The 18,055-nt window shown below is 42.5% G+C and overlaps 1 protein-coding gene across 1 annotated transcript in view; it reads left to right on the top strand.

The window, feature by feature from the left end:
- Positions 1 to 10,605: 10,605 nt before the first annotated feature.
- CCDC70 (coiled-coil domain containing 70) overlaps positions 10,606 to 18,055 on the top strand; it is a 99,057-nt gene continuing 91,607 nt past the window's right edge. Inside the window, exon 1 of the mRNA XM_072610477.1 lies at positions 10,606 to 10,793. The gene's annotated coding sequence lies outside the window, so the exon portion shown is untranslated. The remainder of the gene's footprint in view (positions 10,794 to 18,055) is intronic.

The raw sequence follows: 18,055 nt of genomic DNA, 5'->3' as shown, positions 1-18,055 counted from the left end.
ACAACAACCCTGGGCGGTAGGTGCTATTATTACCTACATTTCATGAAACTAAGTCAGACCAAAGTTAAATGACTTGCCCGGGATCACACAGCTAGTAAGTGAAGCTAGATTGGAACTCAGTTTTTCCTGATCCCCAGGACCAGTGCTTTAACTACTCGTGCCAAACAGCTGCCTCTAGAACTACATGGTTTCTGTCCTCTGCTCTTAAACCTTAACCTGCTCTCTGCCCAGTAAAGAGGTGCCTGGCACAGAGTAGGTGCTTAAATATTAAAATTATCTCAAAAGAGATAATATTTGCAAATTACAAATTCCAGTATACATTCGCTTGTCTTCAACGGGCCTTCTTTGTACATAATGGAGTCTGCCGCTGGATTCTTTCTGTTGTCCACAGATATGTTAGAAAGTCTGCTTTGTTGAGTTCCTCTAATTCCATCCAAACGTCCAGCCTTCTGGGATTAGCCTCTCTGGTGACCTTGTTGATATTTGCACATCGTTACCTCAAGTCTTTTTTTTCATGTCTCCACCTCACAAAGGTTTTGACACAGCCCTTTGTCAGTGCTAACTGAGTACCCTTGGACAATCCTGATGTGATTTGGCTTCTTGTTGTAGCTGCCCTAACCCTTGACCCTTGCTTAGTTAATTAAACCCTGAGAATAGGAATATCTTGAGTTCTTCTCAAGCCTCCACCTCCCTCCTCCCTGAAACCCAGATTTTATAAATGCCAATATCCAGAGGGTCTCTAATTGTCACATGGGGCTTTACTAACCAAGATGTAAACCAGACAATATCTACCTAATATCTAAGACCATTTTTTAGGTCAAGGAGAAGTAAGACCATTAGAAAATGTGTCCTCTTACAAGCTACAGAAGTTGGGAAGGGGCTGACAGATTCAATATTATTAAGGTCCTATGAGTAATACCCCAAGAAAAAGGGTGGCAAGTGCCCCTATGGTACATTTAATAGCATCATGGACAAAAGAATAAGAATTCAGGTTAGAACTATTACACCTGGAAATATTTTTTAGCATTCAGAAAATGAAATGGAAACACAAAAGCAACAAAGCAGCCCAGTGTCTCTCGGAAGGTTATCGATCCAGTTTATAACTGGTTATGCAAGACTGGTCTCATGAGAATTGATGGCTGTTGATAACTACAATACTAACCTTAATCTCCAAAGACCTAGGCATTAAGCTCTGAACTCCAAGGGAGGCTGTCAGGACAAGTCCTATCCTTATGTGGAACAGGCAGATGCTTACATAGTATAGTTTAAGGGGGAAACCAGGGAGACACCTCCCTTCTTTCAATTATTTCCCTCATTGGCCTTTTCAAGCTCCCAATAAACCCCAAATGTTTTTGGAAGAATAACTAATTCACCGATCAGAACCCACTGTTGCATTATCATAGACAAATTTATCAGATTAGTTACAGTCTAATTTATCCAAAAGACTATAAGCCCCCTGAGGTTAGAGACCTTATTTGATCAAAATGTTGTATCACTGCTTATTAAATGTTTCCTGAATGACCGATTGGTCTCATTAGCTTAGCAGAAATCTCTGAGTAAAGAGTAGGCAGAAATGGCCAATATGGCAAACATGGTTGTAGGAAAAGATCTAGAGTTTGGCACATTGCCAGGCAGGAAAAAATAAAGGGATTGGGGGATGTGCTAGTGGACTGTAGGCAGCCACCTGGGTATAAGGTGTGAGTATCAAAAATGGGGAGGGAGTTGTTTAAAAGGGAGGTTATGAGTACTAATGAAAAACTTCAAATACTCTACAATTTTACAGAGCCTTGGCCTGCATGTCTTACCATGAAAGTATTCACCTACAAAATGGCCTACATTCAGTCACCCACAAAGCATGTGCCATCTCCAGGCTCTATATACAGACAGCATGGGAAACCATGCTGTTGTTCAGTCGTTTCAGTCATGCTGATGCTTAGTGATCTCATTTGGGGTTTTCTTGGTAAAGACACTGGAATATTTTGCCATTTCCTTCTCCAGCTCATTTTACAGATAAGGAAACTGAGACAAACAGGGTTAAGTGAACTGCCCAGGGTCATACAGCTAGTAAGTGTCTGAGACCAGATTTGAACTCAGAAAGATGAGTCTTCCAGATTCCAAGCCCAACACAGTCCTAGTTGGTGATGAGTTTCAACCTAAAAGAGTCAAACACTTAGGGAGTCAGGCACACAGAAAAAAGGCCAAGCACTGATAAAGACTTAAATTTCGTGAAGGAATGGCATATTATATTAACATTTTTCTTTTGACCAAACCTCTGATTTCACTGGAAGGAACTGCAGATGAAGAAGTTCCCTCCATCTAATGAAGTCTGTAGCTGCTCTTAATTGAATAGCACAGAAAGGTTAAACAGCTTGATGAGGATCACAAAGTCAGTACATATCAGAGGCAGGATTTTAATTCCTGATCCCAAGGCTAACTATCATTATACCATATTGCCTCAAGGTTTACTACATTAGCCTAATGTACAAGCAAAGGGGTAAGTGTATTTTGTGGGACAGGAAGAGACTTAGAAGTTACATAGCTAAACAGAAAAGATCCAAAGAGATTTCATGAAGATGAGTCCAAATCTGACCTCAGACATTTACTAGCTTGGCAAATCACTTAACTGTTTGCCTCAGTTTCCTTATCTGTAAAATGATCTGGAGAAAGAAATGGCAAACAACTCCAGCATCTATGCCAAGTAAACCCCAAATGGGAATATAATTCAGACATGAGTGAAGCAACAACATGGTTATGCATTCTGTATCTATCTGGGACTGGCACATCCCCTCACTTCCCATCAGTCAGGGAAAGCATCCTGGAGGAAGTGGGAAGCCAGAGAATTTCCTAGTACAAAAGAAGAGGAAAGTGTTGGGTAAGGTAAGTAAGCCGACATTTTAGGAAAGAATATTTTAGTCTAGAAAAAAGTAATCTCTTGGGAAGTTATTGCTATGGTAGTGTTGTCTATTACAATGGGAAGGGTAAGGAAGGCAGAAAAAGATGGAGCTCTGGCCTTGCCATGCATCATCTGAGCTGATAATGAGACAAATAAGTTTGATGTGTAGAGTGTGCTTTGGAACTGAGTTGAACGCATAGCTGGTGAGCCCGAGGAGAAGAATGGTGTTACCTGCAGTCCTTGGAAACAGGAAGACCAGAGAGCAATAATAAAGAAGGCAGGAACCAGTCAAAGAAATCTTATATGCTTCTGGGCATCAGAAACAATAGCGTGCTGACTTTGTAGCAGGTGGGTTCGAATCCCACCTCAGACACTAGCTGTGGGGCTCTGCGCAAATCACTGTAACTTTTTGGTTTATAGTTTCCTCATCTGTAAAATGAGGGGATTGGATCAGGTTGGATGGAGCATACCTGGAGTCTCAGGGAGCCCCCGTCTCAGGATTCCTGAGTGGCCATGGGATAAGCCCATCAGATGCCTACACTTTCAGTATTAATGTGGCAAGCACTTAGGAGAGAACTACCAGGTTGTCCAAGGAGCACTGACCTGGCCCAGGGTAGAAATGAAATAGGTCAAAATTCCTTTGCTCAGTGGGACAGGCCCTGAGAGTATCCCTTCTACTTCTAGTCTGGGTAACACAGGAGATCCAATCTTCAAAATAAAATATAATTAAATGGCTGGATTTGATGATCTATAAGGTCTCCTCTAGCTGTCATCCTATGATCTCATTGTATCATCCATTAGGGGTTGTCAAGAAGATGGAGCCGACATTGTGGAGCTGCCTGAGGACCAGGGCCAAATTCCCAGTGTGCCCTGACCCTATAACTGAATGGGTCAGAACTAGTATCTGAGTCTCGATTCCCTCCCACTGTAAGGAAGGAGACAGTGAATGATCCTCCTGGGAGGTGAACTGTGGGCAAGCAAGAGAGGGATGTGAATGGGCGTGCTAAGGGGAGCATGGTAACAGTAACAGCCAGCAGGGCCTCCAAGAGCTGGAGCTGGGGATTCTTCTGGTGGAGGCAGGTCAAGTAGCCACCTCCACCAAGGGCATCATGGAGGGAGAGAGGCTTCCATCCAGGGAGAGAAGAGGATGCAGTGACACCATGTGATCAGGGCTGAGCAGAAGTCAGACAGCAGCTACAGAACCATATCCATGGTTCTAAGGAGACACATCTGGTGATTCCTATGCTCCCTTCCTTGGCTTCCCTTCTATCTTCTAGGTCTCTCAAGGGAGGTTATTCTATTTCACCAATCTTTGTTCTTGAAGAGTTTGTTTTGCTTTCTATTTCTTGTTTTCTGCTTCACCATTGGGTGTTCAAAAGAATTCAGTTTCTCTAAGGTAATGTGATCACTTTTTGCATACATGATTTGCATGTGTCCATGGGGTGAATGAAGGCAAGACTGAGGCCATGGATAACAAAATACACAGGAGCAATAGGTAGATTTTAAATGGAGATATAGATTAGACAAACAGAGATGGTCCAATTGCTAGGACATTCCCAGTTGGGAGCCTGAGCTGAATAAAAGAGAGCCTTAAAAATTGATTCATATTTTTAATCACTTCTCCAAAGCTAGAATGAACAATGAATCCCAACCCATTTTGTTATTCATTCATTTCAGTTGTGTCCAACTCTTCATGACTCCATCTGGGATTTTCTTATCAAAGATAATAGAATGGTTTGCCATTTCCTTCTCCAGCTCATTTTACAGATGAGAAAACTGAGATAAACAGAGTTAAGTGACTTCCCCAAGGTCACACAGCTAATAAATATCTGAGGCCAGATTTGAACTCAAGAAGATGAATCTTCCTGATTCCAGTCTTGGCACTCTATCCACTACATCACCTAGCTGTCCCATACCTGGACCTATCCAGACTCATACCTAGACACAAATGAATAAGTCGGAAACTGGTGGAGGGAAGTTTATCATTGAACAACAATTAGATTTCTGAGGTTGCTTTAAATACCTCCTATTTTTATCCTTCTCAAGGAAAGTTTGAAAGGTAAGCCCTTCCCCCAAGGGGCAGGGCTGAGGGTATTGATTAGAGAGCAGGTCATACCTGAAAGAAGCTAGGAAAGAGGGTGAAGACCAGCCAAGGGGGAATAACTCACCTGGTTCAAGAACCAAGCACCTTTTACGTACCCTCCCCTCTGTTCCTAAATACCTCCTTCATTGTCCTTCTCCAGCACCTCAGGATTAAGTCACTGACTCAGGAAAGCTTCTCTTAAGATACTAAAATGACTCTATTAGGAGGAGTTAACAGATTCATTCCAAAAACCCTGCTGTCACTTCTCACATATTTATCAGACCGGTAGCAATCTGGTGCACAAGAAGCAGAGAAGGTTATGCATTTCTGAACTGTGCTCAAAAGAGAGAATCAGGTTCAGCTTTATAAATCAAACCATATTTTTAGTTTTCCCACCCAGGCTCCCTGAAAAATATATCACCCAAACCCAAGCAACCTCTGATACAGGCAGATCTCCAGCCTGCTCAGAGCTTGAAACCCAAGATTTGTATTCCTGTCGTATCTTGTCGTAGCAGAAGGAAAAGTTATCAGCCCCAGACAGCCAGTTTTCAGTCTTAAGGCAGACGATAGCAGACAGCCTGGGCATGTCCCAGATATTAGACAAAAATTTAGAGACCCTCCCTTCTTGAATTTTTCTTTCATATCTTATCCCCCATCACAGTCTCCTAATATGCATTGCCTTTCCCTCTTATGGTGTGAGACAAAAGCTGATCATTCGCCACATGAGAGGCGAAAAGAAAAAAATTATTTGCTTTTAAAGTTCTGTCTGTAGTAAAAATACAATTTTTAAAAACCTGCTGTAACAGATGCAAAATATTCCATTCTAAGGTATGTGTGAGCGTGTGTGTTTTCTTTTTGACTGCAGTCCAAGCAATAGCTTTGGGAAGCCCAGGGAGAGAAAACACTGATTGCCCCATCCCAGAGGAGCCCCCTGAGCTATTAGTACAACACTCCCCAGGAGTGAGTGGTGCAGGGGAAGAAGCAGCTGCAGAGAGATGTAGAAAACAGTGGTGAGGAAGGAAGAAACCTGGGGGGCGGGGATTGGCAGCTTTTAAGGGGGGGGGGCCAGAGACCCAGAATTTCCTGGTGAAAGTCCATTCCCAAGGCTCATCAAGCCTATTAGATGACAGAGTGAGAACCTGACACCCAGCACAGAACATGGCTTTTCTCAGTTGTTTTTCCTCAGTTAAAGGAAGGGCCTCCTAGCAAAACTGCTGCTCCCACAAAATTAGAAGGATGCCAGAAAGCTTTGTCAGATATGAAAAAACTCATGTCTCAGAGAAGGAAAGTATATTTTTTTAAAGAATATTTTATTTTGTTGTATTTATTTCCATTTTAAAAAATAAATTTTTGTTGATATCAATTGCTTTTCCACACCTCCATATTTCTTTTTTTACAGCAAACCTTTTGTTTTTTGTAAGTAGTATTTTATTTTTTCCCTGTGACATGTAAAGATAGTTTTCAACATTCATTTTTTCTGTTTACTATACATTTTATTTATTCTTTCAAACTAAATTTATTTATTTTAGCTTTCAACATTCACTTTTATAAGGTTCTGAGTTCCAAATTTTCCCTCTCCCTCCCCTTCCCCTCTCCAGACAGCCAGCAATCTGGTATAGGTATACATGTACAATCATATTAAACATATTTTCACACAAGTCATATTGTGAAAAAAGAGGGGGAACAAAAGGGAAAAAACCAAAAGGAAAAAACAAACAAAAAAATAGAAAATAGAGTGCTTCCATCTGCATTCAGACTGTACAGTTCTTTCTCTGGATGTGGATAGTATTTTCCATCATGAGTCTTTCTGGAATTGCCTTAGATCATCGCATTGCTGAGAAGAGCTAAGTGTATCAAGGTCGATCATGGCACAATGTTACTGTTACTATGTACAATGATCTCCTGGTTCTGCTCAGTGCGCTCAGCATCAGTTCATGCAAGTCTTTCCAGGTAACACTCATTTTTTTAAATAAGATTTTGAGTTTAAAAATATTTTAAATGAAGACCACCCTCCCTCCCAGCCTATTTGACTTGTCCGGGGATTGATGGACAAAGGGAGGCAGGATTCTGATCCTCCAGGGCCATGTGCCCTGCAGGGGGGTGGATGAGCCTGTGCCTGCGTTAAGGCTCCTGGCCTCCGCAGCCCCAGACGGCTCTCGCCCCTGGACCACAGCCGCCTGAGTTATGCGGCGTCCGACTCCACGGTTAAAAATCGCTGCACCAGGGATTTCGCTTTCTGGCGTCGCTTCCAGCACCGGAACGCAAAACGGCAGCGAACGAGAATTGATGGAGCAGGAAAGGCTCCCAGTCTCTTTAAATGAGATGATAAAGGAGACCAGAAGCCTCAAGCAGCAGATTCACCTGATTACCACTCTCCCCTCCCTCTTCTGTTCCTGGTTTGGGGCAGAACGGGTAAACTGCGCCACCTGATGGAATTCCACAGGATGATCGGATGTTTGATGCCAGTGGGCTCCGGCTGGGATAGAGGGTCGTGGTGGTCTTTTGTCTCAAATATAGAATCGCGGGCTTGGCATAGATACTCTGCATGGAGTTTTTGAGATGACCCAAATCTGTCTAAATTGGTCTGCTTGGCCCCAGATGGCAGAGCCAGGCAGGAAAGGAAGGTTTCAGTGCCATGTGAGGGGAAAACTCTCAAACCAGCGTCTAAAAGTGGAATGGAGTACTTTGGCGGTATTAGGAAGCGTAGCACAGTGGAAAGGATACTGGATTTGGAGTCAGATATCCTGGGTTCACATCTTGACTTTGCCACTGCGTGACTTTAGGCAAGTCACTAAACCTAGTGCAGTAGATCAAAGGAGATTTAAGGGAGATTTGAGTTCATATCAGACATTTGGACAATTCATTAAATCTCTGTCTGCCTCATCTGTAAAATGGGGATAGTAATAGCACCAAAATCCCAGGATTATGTGGAGGAAAAGCTAATATTTTTTAGGCATCTTGCAAACCAAAGCACTATATGTGTTATTATGGTCATCATCATCATCATCAACAGGATCATCATCATCATTCTTCATCTATAAAATGAAGAGGTTGGATTAGATTGTCTCTAAAGTTCCTTCCAGCTCCAAATCTATGATTCTATGAATCTTCTCATGAGGTTTTCACACAAAAACTTAATGAGCATGTCATAGACTGGGAGTGGCACAGTAGAAAGGACTCTGACCCTGAAATCAGGAGTACCTGAGTTCAAATCCAGCTTCAGACACTATCTATGTAATCCTAGGCAAGTTACTTCACCCTGCTTGCCTCAGTTTCCTCACCTGTAAAAATGAGTTGGAGAAGGAAATGGCACATCACTCCAGTATCTGCCAAGAAAACCCCAGACTAGTATTACCTAGTTCTTAAAAAATAATTTCCAAAGCCCATCATCTTTAAGAGAGAGCCTTAATAGTAAAAGCTTAATAAATGTCTCCTAGTTGATTGCTTTCTGGATTATGAGATAAGTACTATTATTAAAAAAGAGCTTTGGAGCCTGAGAACCTGGGTTTGTATCCTAAGTCCTGGTAATAAATTATTTGCGTGACTTTGGCCTAGAATCCGTTTCCTCACCTGCAAAAATGAGGGGGTTTGGATTGGACAACCTCTAAACTCTCTTCCAGGTTTTAAATCAATGATCCTATGATCCAATGTCCCTCTGAACTGCAGAAGTTTATGATCATGATAGGGAGGAGGGGAGAAATGAATAGTTCTTCAATTGAGTGCATTCTGGACTTCTTTAGGGAGCCCTTGGAGATGTTGGGAAGAAGAAAGGAGAAAGGGCAGCCCATTAGATAGCTTACCTAGGGCTTGGAGAGCAGCTTCTATTGGGAGCCAAAGGGACTTTCTGGCACAAACAAGTAGATCCAAGTTAATGAAGTGAGCAGTATTAAGTATGTATATATTTATTCTCACAGATTTAGACTTCAGAGTCTAGTTCAGTCCTCTCATTTTATAGATAAATAAGCTGAGGCTACAGACACTCTTGATTTGTTTAAGATCATGTAAGTAGCAAATGGCAGGGTTGGGACTCTGCCTTCAAACACAGCTCTTTTCCACTGCACCAAAAGTGGGCTTAGAGGATCAAGGAATTTAGAGCTTGAAGGCATATTAGAGAACATCTAATCCAACCCCTCTAGGGAGTTCAGTCCTGGAGTCAGGAAGACTCATCTTTCTGAGTTCAAATCTGGTCTCAGACCCATCCTTGCTGTGGAACTGTGGGCAACTCACTTGATCCTATTTGCTTTGGTTTCCTCATTTGTTAGAATGAGCTGGAGAAGGAAGTGGCAAACCACTCCAGTAACTTTGCCAAGAAAATCCCAAATGGGGTCACAAAGAGTCCCACGTGACTGAACAACAATAAAAAAAGAGTAATGCTATAGAATCAATGCTATATGTGGAAAGAGAAGCACTAAGTTTCACACCACTCACAGATTCAGTCCCTCAATCGAATGGAACCCTGGAGCTTATCCAACACAACCTGCTACATAACTCCTTCCACAGCATGACTCACTAGGCATGGTCAGGTTTCTCCAAAATGGGGAAACTCACTACCTCCCTGGTCTTTCAGTTTCCTTTTGTACACTATAATTATTAGGCAGTTTCCCCCTTATGTGAGGGCACAGTCTTCAGATGACAGTGGATGAAGGGGATGATGAAAAACAGGAATGTACCTAGTTATTCTTGATGCTGCTGACAAGGCTGACCTGATTCACATTTGAGATTTTATAAAACTTTTCTTCCTCTACACTAGCTACTTCTTAAATGGGAAGGAGAGAGAGAGAGACAGAGACAGAGACAGAGAGAGAGAGAGAGACAGAGACAGACAGAGACAGAGACAGACAGAGACAGACAGAGAGACAGAGACAGAGAGACACAGAGACAGAGATAGAGACAGATACAAAGACAGAGAAACAGAGAGGCAGACACAGAGATAGAAACACACACAGAGACAGAGAGAGACAGAGACAGACATGAAAAGGGAGAAAAAAGAGACACTACCCAATTGCAAATTTTCTGTTTCTGGATAACCCCGGTTAGGATTTGTCCCAAGGTCTCAGACTGAAGAGGACACCCGAAGAGATGGAAAGCATGGGACGTAATACTGAGGGCAAGAAGGGTAAAAGACTGGAAATGGGAATTGCAGTTATTGCTTCCTAACATTTCTTGGTCTCCCGGACCGGAAATCTGCACTAACCAGAGAGCTCAAAGACTCGGGATGCAGGACAACTGACTGCCAAAGCAGAAAACTGCCGTGTCCAAAGGCAGGCTTAACCGGACGGCACCTCACTGCGGAAAGGGGGAGTGAACTTTACATAAGCAGAAATGCACGGGGCAAGCAGGGGAGCTGCACATGCTCTTTCCCAAGGAAGCCAAGAAAACGTATTTTCGGCAGAACGAAGCGGAGGGGGGTTGGGGGGAGGAGGGAGGAGGATCACTCCCACCTTACATAAGCCCAACAGGGAGAGCAAGTCAAGGACAAAGAACCTCTCTCTCTCCCACTCGGCTGTCTCCTTTGTTCACGTCTCTGGGCTGGGGGTTTGTGATGAAACTGCCATAGGAACGCCTGGAAGTCACACTGGGAGCTGTTAAGCCCCAAACATTCACTGCTCACAAAGGCATCAACAGCACAGAACCTCCTTAAACTCCCTCTCCCCTTCCTTCCCTCCCTCCCTGGGAGAGCCACTTGTTACTGGGCACTCAAGCTCCTGCCAGGGCCGGGTAGACTCACGACAAACTAGAGGCAGGAGGAGCAGCGTAGCATAGTGGGGCAGACCTGGATCTGGAGACAGAAAGTCGTGGGTTCAAATCCTGGTTCAGGTAATGGCTTGTCACAATAAATAGCAGATAGCGTTTTTACAGCACTTTAAGCTAACTAATAGCCTGAGATGCACACAATCACCGCAGGAAGGTATAGTTATCCTCATTTAGGAAACCGAGGCCAATAGACAACAACCCCAGGAAGGTGGGTGCCATTCCCGTTTGAGGAAACAGAGGTTGATAAAGGTCAGAGATTTGCTCAAGTTCACCCACCCGACACCTAGTCGCAGTTAACCTCTCTGGGCCTCCCTTTGGTCTCTGAGGTTCTTTTCAATTCTAGCTCTCTGATCTACGCAATCTCCCACCCCTTCCAAGCATGGATGCAGCAGCAGCCTCATTTCCGACTCTGGCTTGGGGTTCCCTTGTAGTAAGGGGGTTCCCAAGCAGTAGCCAGCTCTCCTTCCTGCTGCATCCAGAACTGCTTTTGGGGCTGGAGGTAAGAAGAGAAGCGATCTCTCTGGGTAGGTTTTTGGAGGACTTTAGGAGGAGTCACTGATCCCAGCCATGGGGGGCTGCGAGGCCGGGGCTGCAGCAGCAGCGGAGGCGGGTGGGCTGGCGGACAGCTCCTCCTCCTCCCTCCCGCCTCCTCCCTTCTCACCCATTACATCACTCTGCATTATATAAGACTCTCAGCCTCCCCAGGGTGTTCTTCCGAAGGGAAATGAAGCCAGACTGTCAGTGACAAGCCGCGTGCGCCACTCGGCTTCGTCCACTCTTTAGATTTCTTCATTTTAGGGACCCTCTTGATCACTGCAGCCCAGAATGGGAAAGCAACCGAGGGCTAGTTTATCCCCCACTCCCTGCCCTCCAACAGGATCTCTCTGGAAAGTGTTCTCGGTTGGTTCCAGTCACATCTTGTTCACCTTTCATTTCAATGAATAAATTCAGCAGGCTCTTTATTTATTCAGATGGGCAGGAGCCCAGGGCTGGACTTGGAGTCAGGAAGACTCGAGTTCAAAATCCTGACTCTAAAATCAGTAGCTGTGTGACCTTGGGCAAGTCTTTTAATATAATAGAACCTCAGTTTCCTCGTCTGTAAAATGAGAATAAGAATACCACTAGTACTCTGCCTCCCTGGGTTGTGGTGAGGTTCAAACGACATTATAAAATATACATACATACATACATATATGTATGTATATAGAGAGCTCTATGTGAATGTCAAAGTGAAAAAATGCCCACTTTGAGGAATGTGCCAGGGTTTCAGGTAAAGAAGAACATATATATATTGACAATTTATGTGTTGAAATTTGGTTGAATTGAAATTACTGACAAAGTTTTTTAAAAACCTCAGATATTTTTATGGTATTTATATTTGTGATGAAGCATTCGGCTTGTGTATTTAATAATAAATCACATTAGTGCAAGAGTTCTCAAACCAGGGGAGTCCATGAACTAAGCCAGGGGTTAGTGGATGGATTTCAGAATCTGGGAACTTGGATAGGAAAAGAATGACCTTTATTTTCACTAATCTTCAGTTTTCTTGGTAATGGTATGCATTGTATTTTATGCAATTAAAAACATTACTCTGAAAAGGGGTCCAGAAGTTTCACCAGCCTGCCAAAGGGGTCTCCAGAGGTATTAGCCATGTGTCCTCCAGGTTTCTCACTGAGGGGAATCACACTGTTTATTCACATCACCCTTTTACCAGACACTGATATGGAAACTGAAATGTTCTCATGGGGATCATTTCAGGTCTACAGAGGTTGGTCAATTAAGTTGACTTAGTAGCTAAGTATCAAGATGTTCCTTTCTCTTCCAGCAGGCTGCTGATTACTTAAGAATAACCTTTGAAATCTGGGTACAAAGCTGTCCATAAAATGACTGCAGAGTTCAGCTGCATTGCTCACATTCTTGACAGGATGCTACAAGAAGTTTTGGGCAACAAACAGCACTTTAAAGAATCCCCTGGCACTTAAGGATTGTCTGTATCTCTCTTATTTTGCCAGGGGAATATGTAGGACTTTCCCACAGGAACTTTATCTCTGACAGTGTCTACCTTACACAATGCATTGCACATAACCAACCTTCTTTGGAGTCAGGAGTACCTGAGTTCACATCTGGCGCAGACAGTTACAAAGCTACGTGACCCTGGGCAAGTCACAACCCTTGTTTGTCTTAATTTCCTCATCTACAAAATGGGGATAATAATAGCACCTACTTCCCATGCAGCACCTAGCACATAGTAAGTGCTATATAAAAGTTATTATTATGTTTTTAATCAAATGGAACTGACTTTGTTTCAATAATGAAGAGTGCTAGTCTGACTTGAATGTACCTGATGAAGGCTTGGAGAAAGATCTCTGGACCAATCAATATACACCTGTCATATATCCCTCCCAGCTTCTCATCCAATACATGATCAGTACTCCCAAGGGCCATGGGCCCCTGTGCTGAGACTGTCACTATGCTCATTCAGTATGGGAAGAACACTAAATTTGGAGTATTCAACACATGTATTTGGGGTCTGACTCTTAACACCCCTTAGTTGAGTGGTTGTGGCCAAATTAGTGGCAGTTTCTTCATCAGTCAATGGAATTAATATTATATAATATTAGCTAACATTTATAAAGCACTTATTACATGCTAATAATTATTGATTAAATTTAAAATTAGTTAAATAATTTAAATTACATTAATTTCAATTAATTAGTTGTTATCTCATTTGATCCTCACAACCCTGAGAGGTAGGTATCTTCAGTATTCCTATTTTGCAGATGAGGAAACTGAGGCTAACGGAGGTTAAGTGACTTGCCCAGGGTCACATAGCTTAGTAACTGTCTGAGGTCAGATTTGAACTCAGATCTTCCTGATTCCAGACCTGTGCCACCTAGCTGCTCCTTATATCTATCTAAGGATTATTGTCAAGAAAGTACATTTAAACTTTAAAATGTTGTGGAAGTATAAGATTATTGGCAACTAAGGACCTGTCCCTGACCCCACCCCTCCAGGAAATATGTTAGAATCCATTTATCTGTGATTAACTGTAATAAACAGAATCTCTGGAATTCCTGGGCATCATTGACAACTAAAATCAGGGGCAAAGGGGGACAGTCTAGAATACTTTGGAAAGTGTGAATGTTTTATGGAAGGCTTGGATATATATACACAGTAGACAAATACCGGGTAAATGAAAAGCCACCTTTTATTTTCTATTTTATTTTAGCATTGTGACAATTCAAGGAGCATTTATTGAGCTGAATATGACTCAATATTGTGCTAGAATCTGTGTGTGGGGGGATGGAACTTAAAAAGAAAGAAGAAACCCATGGCACACAAGCCTATTCCCTCAAGGAGTTATTGTCTCACTGGGCAGACTAATCACACATACCCCTGAAATAGTTCCAGAGCTAAAACAATGGTCTTTGAACAAGTCTAAAGGTACATGATCTAGCCTAAGTGCTTAAAGGAAGAATCAATATGGGTTCAAATAATGGTCATTTCTTATGGATAGAAGAGTACTAAAATATCTGTATCTCCCTTATTCAAGCAAAATAAAGTGGGAAAAATATTTCTGCTTTTGACGGCTTCACCATTCTCAATAGCCCCAGTGCCTAACACAAAGTCTGGCCCACAGTAAGCATTTAATGCTGGTTGATTCCTGATACCAATTTTGACCAGATTTGACAGGAACATAGAAGGCCTAAAAAAAAAAGACTCAGTCTTCTGGCCTCCTTAACAATTGACATACATGATGGGAAAAGATGGTTCCCTTTGGTACCCCACAAATGCTTCATTCACAACATGGAGCACAGCACAATTTTCTCCTGCAAAGTTGTCATGGCAACACCAGCTGCTTGTGAGATCATTGGAGATGGGGTCATAATGATAATGCTATTATATGTTTTACTTAGTATAAACCCCTTATTCAGTCAGTAAGAAAACTAACCAGAAAGCACAATTTCATAGGAAACCAGGCATCATTCGTCCTGTATATTTAGGACACAAAGGATGTGTAAAAAAAAAAAAAAGTGAAAGAAGCAAATAAAGGAGGAGGGGAGAAAGACAGAATGAAATAGAAGGAAAAGACAGAGGAGGTGGAAGACGAGGAGGAGGAGGAAGGGGCTGTATGTCTTGCCTTGAGTAATTCTCTGGGTATAATATGCAAATAAATTCACAAGTCCTCCCTAGTGACTGAATAGAGTGGCAGGTCTTTTTAGTCTGGACAGGAAGTACCAGGGATGGTGTCTGCCAAGCTTGATTCAAGAGATACACAAATTGATTGCTTCTATTATCCATACTAATGGAAAAGAGAAGAAACACAGATAATACCAGTAATACATTTTTAAAGTCCATTCACTCACTCACACACATACATATACACACACAGACAGAGTGAGTGACTCATACAATCAGACAGACACACATGGTCAGGAAATTCCAGTCTGGCAAATGGTTTGGGTTGGTTTGTTTTTTCTAGGCGGCCATTTGAATTTCCCTGATGCTCAACCGTGAACTTGTAAAATGGCTAAGTTCAAGATGTTTCTGTCCAGTTGCCATGTCTAACCAAACTAAGAAGGAGAGAAATTAAATGATCCTTTAAGAGCCTTCTTTTTGTGATTCTCCTGCTAACAAATGATCACATGTCAGGCAACAGAAAAAAAGCAGCTGAGTGGAGTCGAAAAGGCACTAGATGAGGCCACAAGACAGAGTCAAGTCCAGTCTGGGCCATTCATCATCTGGCCAACCTTGGACCATCAGTAGAGTTAAACTTTGCTGAAATTCATTTTCCACATCCATTGGAAGGGAATAATGATAATGATACTTGCCTTGCCTCTTTTCCTGGGCTATGAGGACCAAGTACAACAATGGATGTAAAAGGGCTTTAGAAAATATTACAAAAATTACAAGTTTTTATTAGTTAATTTATCATTTTTATTATTTATTATTACTAGTTGGTTTCTAGATAACAAAGCAAGGTGACTGAGTGTGGAAAGAGAGCCAGGCCTGGAGTCAGTCAGACACTAGCTGTGTGACCCTGGGCAAGTCACTTCACCCTGTTTGTCTCAGTTTCCTCATCTGTAAAATGAGCTGAGAAGGAAATGGCAAACCACTCCAGTATCTTTGCCAAGAAAACCCCAAATGGGGTCACGAAGAGTCAGACAACTGAAAAATGACTGAACCACAAAAATCTATCATCCCCTCAAGCTATAACTGAGAAGATTCACCCAGGATCCTATTTCTTTGAGGAAGGAGCTGCCAAATACAGATGGTTTGAAGTGTATTAAGCCTGAGGTGAGGTCCTGGAATGTCTCTGGCACCTTTGAGTTATAGAATCTACTAGCCAACTGGTATGGCTTTGAGAAACTGACTGACTAGGTAGTCTTATGGATTATTTGAAACTCCAGTTTTATTCTACGTGGGACATTATTTCAAGAAATGTTCTAATTTGGTTTTGTTGATTGTCCTGGGTATACACACAAGATATCCCCAAAGACTGTGAATTTTAATCTTTAGTAAGTTTGAATAAGCTGCAAGTAAACTTTCAGCACTCCCTGTGTATCAAATATAGTTGTGCTGTCTATACAGAAGACTTGTTCAAAGTCTGAGAGGCTTGTTCACAGTCAACTACCCACAATAAAGGCAGGAGTTCAGAGCAAAGAATTGAGGGTGATACTTGGATGCTCATCTTGAGTTTTTTTTTTTCTTACCCTCCCCTCTCCTTTCAGCTTGCATGGGACATCCAAAGAATCTTGGGACAGTGAAAAAAAAAAACATGAAGCCTGAGGTCCAGAATGCTCTGGGCATTTTATTGAAAGACAGCCTCTACAAATGATTGCATATGGGGTGCAAGTTGGCAGTCTGAAACTAAGGGATGTTATAAAGGAATTTTTTTAACCCTTAGAGGTTTGGGATAGTGCCGTTGCCTGTGGTGAGCAAGAGCCAGTAAGGATAAAAGACAGATGAAATTGCCTGTGGTCTCAAACTAGCTAGCTGACTGTTCTGTATTCCAAAAATATTTTGCCCCTGGAGTTGAAAATTCTTTTTTCTGAGGAAACAAACAAACATCGACAGCTAAAATACTGTGGACTGATAGATATCTCTCTTGTTTTGGTGACAAAACAACTGAAAGTTTTTCCCCTAATCCTATACTGGGTGTGTGAAGGATATGCCTCCCTCACTAAAAGAGCTCAAATGGATACCTATGGGCTCAAAGCTAAAAGAAAATTGGCAGAGCCCCCTCTTCCTTTTATGGGAAAGAAGCAGCATTTCAGCTGGAGATTCTACCTGAGCCCGGAGCTCAGAGCAGACCAGTTCCACAACTATGTGCCCAGCAGAGCAATGCTTATTAGCAACAAGGAGACAGGCAGGCTGAGAACTGCCCAGAAGAAACTACGTGCCACACAGGGCATGCCTGGGAGCGGTGTGATGACACAGGGCTGCTCTGCAATGTTAAATGTGAGCTGCTCCTTCCTTATATGTGTTCTGGCCCCTTGTCCTTACACGTATGCCCCTCCATGTGTGTGCCCATCTGGATACATGTATTCCCTATGTGTGCTCCTCTACAATGTTCCCTTAGTAAGTCTACTCTTGTCATTCATAGTGTGTACATTTGTGGGAGAATACGCCCCTGGTCTAGGGTAGGAAATGTGTCCTTGCTACTTCTCTTACTGTGTAGTCCTCAAAAGCTGAAAAGGCTTCATTTTGAGCTAATTGTGTTCATTGATTAGTTGCTGCTCACTGTTTCAGTCTCGTCTGACTCTTTGTGACCCCATTTGGGAGTTTTATTAGCAAAGATACTTTGCCATTTCCTTCTCCAACTCATTTTTCAGATGAGGAAACTGAGGCACTTAACTGAGATCAAGTGACTTGTCCAGGGTCAGCCAACTACTAAGTGTCTGAAGTCAGATTTGAACTCAGGTCCTCCTGACACCAGACCTGGTGCTCTAAGCACTGTGCCACCTAGCTGCTCTCATCTCATCTCATCTCATCCTACTCCCTCATTTTGTTTTGTTTTGTTTTTTAAATTCATTTATTTAACTTTTAATATTCATTTTCACAAAATTTTGGGTTCCAAATTTTCTCCCCATTTTCCCCCTCCCCCCACCCCAAAACATCGAGCATTCTAATTGCCCCTATTACCAATGTGCCCTCTCTTCTATCATCCCTCCCTTCCCTTGTCCCCATCTTTTCTTTTGTCCTGTAGGGCCAGATAACTTTCTATACCCCATTACGTGTATTTCTTATTTCCTAGTAGCAAGAACAGTAGTCGACAGTTGTTTCTAAAACTTTGAGATCCAACTTCTCTTCATCCCTCCCTC

Source organism: Notamacropus eugenii, chromosome 5 (assembly GCF_028372415.1).
Source record: "Notamacropus eugenii isolate mMacEug1 chromosome 5, mMacEug1.pri_v2, whole genome shotgun sequence".
NCBI classification, from domain to species: Eukaryota; Metazoa; Chordata; class Mammalia; order Diprotodontia; family Macropodidae; genus Notamacropus; species Notamacropus eugenii.
This window is presented reverse-complemented; position numbering and strand designations above follow the sequence as displayed.